This window comes from Triticum dicoccoides, chromosome 7B, assembly GCF_002162155.2.
Source record: "Triticum dicoccoides isolate Atlit2015 ecotype Zavitan chromosome 7B, WEW_v2.0, whole genome shotgun sequence".
Classification (NCBI taxonomy): domain Eukaryota; kingdom Viridiplantae; phylum Streptophyta; class Magnoliopsida; order Poales; family Poaceae; genus Triticum; species Triticum dicoccoides.
This window is the reverse complement of record NC_041393.1, coordinates 484,881,143-484,888,903: the sequence shown is the minus strand read 5'-3', so window position 1 is coordinate 484,888,903 and position 7,761 is coordinate 484,881,143.

Sequence of the window (7,761 nt, the reverse complement as noted above, 5' to 3'; positions counted from 1 at the left end):
GTTAGGCATTAGAGACAACCGCACTCACTTTAATAGGGCACCACGTAATTCCGTTGAGACGACACCATTTGAACTATGGTTTGGAGAAACCTAAGTTGTCGTTTCTTAAAAGTTTGGGGCTGCGACGCTTGTGTAAAAAAAAGTTTCATCGTGATAAGCTCGAACCCAAAACCGATAAATACATCTTCATAGGATACCCAAAATGGTTGGGTATACCTCCTATCTCAGATCCGGAAGAAAAAGTAATTGTTTCTAGAAACGGGTCCTTTCTCGAGGAAAAGTTTCTCTTGAAAGAATTGAGTGGGAGGATGGTGGAGACTTGATGAGGTTATTGAACCATCACTTCAACCAGTGTGTAGCAGGGCACAGGAAGTTGTTCATGTGGCACCTACACCAATTGAAGTGGAAGCTGATGATAGTGATCATGATGCTTCGGATCAAGTCACTACCGAACCTCGTAGGTGGACAAGGACGCGTACTACTTCAAAGTGGTACGCAATCCTGTCTTAGAGGTCACGTTGCTAGACAACAATGAACCTACGAGCTGTGGAGAAGCGATGGTGGGCCCAGATTCCGATGAATGGCTTGAGGCCATAAAATCCAAGAAAGGATCCATGACTTTGGAAGAAATACTTGATGGTCGTAAGGCCGTTGGGTACAGATGGATTTTAAAAGGAAGACAGACAATGATGGTAAGAATCACCATTAAGAAAGCTTGACTTGTCATTAAGATGTTTTCCGACAAGTTCAAGGAGTTGACTACGGTGAGGCTTTCTCACTCATAGTGATGATAAGAGTCTGTTGGAAAAGGATTAGCAGTTACTGCATTATTTATGAAATCTTGTAGATAGAATGTCAAAACATTGTTTCCTCGATAGTTTTCTTGAGGAAAGGTTGTATGTGATACAACCAGAAGGTTTTGACAATCCTGAAGAACACTAACAAATATGCAAAACTCCAGCAATCCTTCTAAGGACTAGAGTAAGCATCTCGAAGTTGGAATGTATGCTTTGATGAGATGATCAAAGATTTTGGGTTTATACAAAGTTTATGAGAAAGTTGTATTTCCAAAGAAGTGAGTGGGAGCACTATAGAATTTCTGATGAGTATATGTTGTTGACATATTGTTGATCAGAAATGATGTAGAATTTCTAGAAAGCATATAGGTTTATTCGAAAAGTTTTTTTCATTGGAAAACCTGGATTAGGCTACTTGAACAATAAGCATCAAGATCTATAAGATAGATCAAAATGCTTAATAATACTTTCAAATGAGCACATACCTTGACATGATCTTGAAGGTGTTCAAGATGGATCAGTCAAACAAGGAGTTCTTGCCTGAGTTGTAAGGTATGAAGTTAAGAGTTAAAGCTCGACCACAGCAGAAGAGAGAGAAAGGACGAAGGTCGTCTCCTATGCTTCAGACATAGGCTCTATAGTATGCTATGTTGTGTACCGCACCGGAAGTGTGCCTTGCCATGAGTCAGTCAAGGGGTACAAGAATGATCCAGGAATGGATCATTGGACAGCGGTCAAAATTGTCCTTGGAGTAAATAAGGGACATGTTTCTCGTTTATGGAGGTGATAAAGAGTTTGGCGTAAAGGGTTACGTCGATGCAACCTTTATCACCTATCCGAATGACTCTGAGTAGCAAATCGGATACGTATAGTGGAGCAAACATTTGAATAGCTTCAAGTGGAGTGTGGAAGCAGCATGTACAATATGACATAGAGAATTGCGAAGTACATACAGATCTGAATGTTGCAGACCCGTTGACTAAAACTTCTCTCACAAGCAAAACATGGTCAAACCCCAGAACTCATTGAGACTTAATCACATGGTCATGTGAACTAGTTTAGACACTAGATGTTGGTCAAATGGCGATGTGACCTATCAGTGTTAATCACATAGCGATGTGAACTAGATTATTGACTCTAGTGCAAGTGGCGGACTGTTGGAAATATGCCCTAGAGGCAATAATAAATTAGTTATTATTATATTTCCTTGTTCATGATAATCGTTTATTATCCATGCTATAATTGTATTGAAAGGAAACTCAGATACTTGTGTGGGTACATAGACAACACCATGTCCCTAGTAAGCCTCTAGTTAACTAGCTTGTTGATCAATAGATGGTTACAGTTTCCTGACCATGGACATTGGATGTCGTTGATAACGGGATCACATCATTAGAAGAATGATGTGATGGACAAGACCCAATCCTAAGCCTAGCACAAAGATCGTAGTTCCTATGCTAAAGCTTTTCTAATGTCAAGTATCATTTCCTTAGACCATGAGATTGTGCAACTCCCGGATACCGTAGGAATGCTTTGGGTGTACCAAACGTCACAACGTAACTGGGTGGCTATAAAGGTGCACTACAGGTATCTCCGAAAGTGTCTGTTGGGTTGGCACGAATCGAGACTGGGATTTGTCACTCCGGTTAACAGAGAGGTATCTCTGGGCCCACTCGATAGGACATCATCATAATGTGCACAATGTGACCAAGGGGTTGATCACGGGATGATGTGTTACGGAACGAGTAAAGAGAATTGCCGGTAACGAGATTGAACAAGGTATCGGTATACTGATGATCGAATCTCGGGCAAGTACAATACCGTTAGACAAGGGGAATTGTATACGAGATCGATTGAGTCCTTGACATCGTGGTTCATCCGATGAGATCATCATGGAACATGTGGGAGCCAACATGAGTATCCAGATCCCGCTGTTGGTTATTGACCGGAGAACATCTCGGTCATGTCTGCATGATTCCCGAACCCGTAGGGTCTACACACTTAAGGTTCGATGACGCTAGGGTTATAAAGGAAGTTTGTATGTGGTTACCAAATGTTGTTCGGAGTCCCGGATGAGATCCCGGACGTCATGAGGAGTTCCGAAATGGTCCGGAGGTAAAGATTTATATATGGGAAGTCCTGTTTTGGTCACCGGAAAAGTTTCGGGTTTTATCTGTAACGTACCGGGACCACCGGGAGGGTCCCGGGGGTCCACCAAGTGGGGCCACCGGCCCCAGAGGGCTGCATGGGCCATGTGTGGGAGGGGACCAGCCCCAGGTGGGCTGGTGCGCCCCCCACAAGGGCCCAAGGCGCAGGGAAGAGTGGGAGGGGGCAAACCCTAGGGTAGATGGGCCCTAAGGCCCACCCTAGGTGCGCCTCCCCTCTCTTCCCCTCTGGCCGCCACCCAGATGGGATCTGGGGGCTGCCGCCACCCTTGGGGAGGGAACCCTAGAGGGGGCGCAACCCCCTCCCCTCCCCCTATAAATAGATGAGGTCTAGGGGCTGCCCAACACATGAGTTTCTCTCCCTCTTGGTGCAGCCCTACCTCTCTCCCTTCTCCTCTCTCGCGGTGCTTGGTGAAGCCCTACAGGATTGCCACGCTCCTGCACCACCACCACGCCGTTGTGCTGCTGCTGGATGGAGTCTTCCTCAACCTCTCTCTCTCTCCTTGCTGGATCAAGGCGTGGGAGACGTCACCGGGCTGTACGTGTGTTGAACGCGGAGGTGCCGTCCATTCGGCACTAGGATCTCCGGTGATTTGGATCACGACGAGTACGACTCCTTCAACCCCTTTCTACAAGGGTACGTAGATGCACTCTCCTTCCCCTCGTTGCTGGTTTCTCCATAGATAGATCTTGGTGACACGTAGGAAAATTTTGAATTTCTGCTACGTTCGCCAACACTGGAAGGGCTCGCGTCGCTCCGTACTTATAGCCGGAGGAGGCCAACCGCCGGCCCCCACGATCATAGGTAACCATGACCCGCTTTCGCATGCAGGGACTTGTCTTGTCAAAACGGTTACCGAGGCGTCATGGGGAAGCGGAGACGCCCACGACCAATCAACCGCCACGCGGTGCCCAAGGCCGCAGGCTGATGGGGCCCGCAGTGCTTCGCACTTGCCCTTCGCTTCTCTGCTAAGCCAAGTCCGGGCGCGCCTTGGTCCCAGGGGCTACTGTCGCTATTCTGGGAACGGGGGTCCCCAGACTTGCCTGCCTGCGGCCTGCGACGTGGCTCAAGCAATGGCCCAGTGCGGCCCATCTTCATCAACTCAAGCTCAAGACCCTCGCGAGGGGCCAAGCCTTGCGGGGCGGACGACAGGAAAGCATCCTCAGGGCTAGCATCGTCAGGCTGGCTCGCGAGGAGGCGGAGAGATCAAGGCAGGGGTACCTAGTGAGGTGCCCGTGATGCAAGCCATGACGATCGAGGCCAGGCGGGCGCCGGCCCGCGCAATGTCCTTGTTTCCCCTTTGGTGCATAGGGAGCAAGCGCAGGCCAAGGCATCAGGCAAAGGCTACAATTCCGGTGCAACAAGACCAAGACCAGCGGGACGACAGGAAGGAGGTCACCGTGGAGCCCGGGACGACGTCATCGCCAGAGTCTTTGACAGACGAGGACCAACTTTAGTTAGGATAAGTGTACTAGATGTTCCCCTTCAAAATGGCCAATTGTTGGCGCCCTTCCTGCTCAGTATTTGGGAAAGAGGACCAGGCCCTCTTACTCTATATATAGGGCTAGCCACCATAGTATAGAGGCATCTAGAATCGACCCCTCCAAAGGGATAACACCACCACAAGAACACCCCTCGCGAGGCTGTTCTTCCTTTGTACTGTTCTTCACCAGCCCCAGAGGCAATCCACCACACCACAAACTAGAGTAGGGTATTACACCACAACGGTGGCCCGAACTAGTATAAACCTTGCGTCCCTTGTGTTGCTCATCGTGTAGCCTAGATCCTTTGCGAGGCGATGAGATGTGAGTAGGTAGATGAGAGATCTTCGCGCGCACCCCAGAGTTCGAACCTCAAGGGTCTGCCGGAACCTGCAATCCGACACCCTTCTCTCTTGAAGGAACCCAAATTTTAGAGAAATTACTTGAGTTGCAAAAACTTGTCGAACCTTTTAAGAATATTGTTGGGAGTATCAACCGCATGAATAATTTGATCACACTTTACAATAAGAGGTTGGATGCCTTAGATCAAAGGATCTCTGAGCATGAAGGGAAACACAAAGAGCCTCCTGGACTTGAGCATAACTCCATTAAAAAGATGAGTGCGAAAGATAGCACTACTTAGATCTATCTTCGCTTTTATGCCTAGCTAGGGGCGTTAAACGATAGCGCTAGTTGGGAGGCAACCCAATTTTCTTTATGTTTCTTGTTTTTGTTCCTGTTTAGTAATAAATTTTGCATATACTTTCTGTTAAAATGTGTTTTTATCTTTTAATTTGTGTTTGTGCGAAGTAGAACCTATAGGATAAACTATGATGATAGTTGATTTGATTCTAATGAAAAACAGAAACTCTGCGCTCACGAGAAAAAAATCAATAAATCACGGAAACGTGATATTGCATTGATTCTTTTTGCTTCTGATCAGTAAACAAATTTTCCAGTTCTTCATATTTTGGTAGGATTTTTAGAGTTCCAGAAGTTTGCGTTAGTTACATATTGCTACAGACTGTTCTGTTTTTGACAGATTCTGCTTTTCGTGTGTTGTTTGCTTATTTTGATGCATCTATGGCTAGTATGTAAGGGTATGAACCATAGAGAACTTGGAATACAGTAGGTTTAACACCAAAATAAATAAAGAATGACTTCATTACAGTAACTTATGTGGTGGTTTTGTTTTCTTTCACTAACGGAGCTTATAAGATTTCCTGTTGAGTTTTGTGGTGTGAAGTTTTGAAGTTTTGGGTAAAGCTTTTATGGATTATGGAATAAGGAGTGGCAAGAGCCTAATCTTGGGGATGCCCTTGGCACCCCAAGATATTCAAGGATAGCCAAAAGCCTAAGCTTGGGGATGCCCCGGGAAGGCATCCCCTCTTTCGTCTTCGTTCATTGGTAACTTTACTTGGAGCTATATTTTTATTCGCCACATGATATGTGTTTTGCTTGGAGCGTCGTGTATTATATTAGTCTTTGATTTTTAGTTTACCACAATCATCCTTTCTATACACACCTTTTGGGAGAAGACCACTTGATTAGAATTTGCTAGAATACTCTATGTGCTTCACTTATATCTTTTGAGATTGATAGTTTTTGCTCTAGTGCTTCACTTATATTTTTTAGAGCACGGCGGTGGCTTGATTTTATAGAAATTGTTAGTCTCTCATGCTTCACTTATATTATTTTGAGAGTATTTTAGAACAGAATGGTATTTGCTATGGTTACAAAATTGGTCCAAGAATTATGAGCATCCAAGTTGGGTATAATAAAAACTATCATAGGAAGTGAATTGGATGCTATGATCAATTTGTTGCTTGATAATTGTTTTGAGATATAAAGGTAGTAATTTTAGGGTCATGCTAGTGGATAATTATGAAATTGAGAATACTTTTGTTGAAGTTAGTAAGTCCCGTAGCATGCACGTATGGTAAAAGTTGTGTGACAAATTTGTTGCATGAGTTGCTCTTTTGATTGTCTTCCTTCTGAGTGGTTGTCGGGGACGAGCGATGGTATTTTCCTACCAATCTATCCCTCTTGGGGCATGCGTAGTAGTACTTTGCTTCGAGGGCTAAGTAGACTTTTGCAATAAGTATATGAGTTCTTTATGACTAATGTGAGTCCATGGATATACGCACACTCATCCTTCCACTTTGCTAGCCTCTCTTATTACCGCGCAACTTTCGCCGGTATTGAACCCATTATTTACCTTCCTCAAAACAGCCACCATACCTACCTATATGGCATTTCCATAGCCATTCAAAGATATATTTCCATGGAACTTTCCACCATTCCGTTTATTATGACACGTTTCATCATTGTCATATTGCTCTTTGCATGATCATGTAGTTGACATCGTATTTGTGGCAAGGCCACCTTCATAATTTTCATACATGTCGCTCTTGATTCATTGCATATCCCGGTACACCGCCGGAGGCATTCATATAGAGTCATATCTTGTTCTAGCTTTGAGTTGTAATTCTTGAGTTGTAAATCCATAAAAGTGTGATGATCTTCATTATTAGAGCATTGTCTCAGTGAGGAAAAGATGATGAAGACTTTGATTCCCCCACAAGTCGGGATGAGACTTCAGACTTTACAAAAAGAAAAAAAAAGAAGAAAGGCCAAGGAAAAAAATAAAAAAAGAAAAATAAAGAAAAATAAAGAAAGAAAAAGAATAAAATGAGAGAAAAAGAGAGAAGGGACAATGCTACTATCTCTTTTTCCACACTTGTGCTTCAAAGTAGCACCATGATCTTCTTGATAGAGACTCTCCTATGTTGTCACTTTCATATACTAGTGGGAATTCATTATAGAACTTGGCTTGTATATTCCAATGATGGGCTTCCTCAAAAATGCCCTAGGTCTTCGTGAGCAAGCGAGTTGGATGCACACCCACTTAGTTCTTTTTGTTGAGCTTTCATATATTTATAGCTCTAGTGCATCCGTTGCATGGCAATCCCTACTCAATCACATCGATATCTATTGATGGGCATCTCCATAGCCCGTTGATATGCCTAATTGATGTGAGACTATCTTCTCCCTCTTTTGTCCTCACAACCACCATCTTTTACCACCTAAGTGCTATGTCCATGGCTTACGCTCATGTATTGCGTAAGAGTTGAAAAAGCTGAAGCACGTTAAAAGTATGAAACAATTGCTCCGCTCGTCATCGGGGTTGTGCATGATGGGAGTATTTTGTGTAATGAAATGAAGCATGGTCTAACTATATGACTTTGTAGGGATAAACTTTCTTTGGCTATGCTATTTTGATAGGACATGATTATTTGTTAGTATGCTTTGAAGCA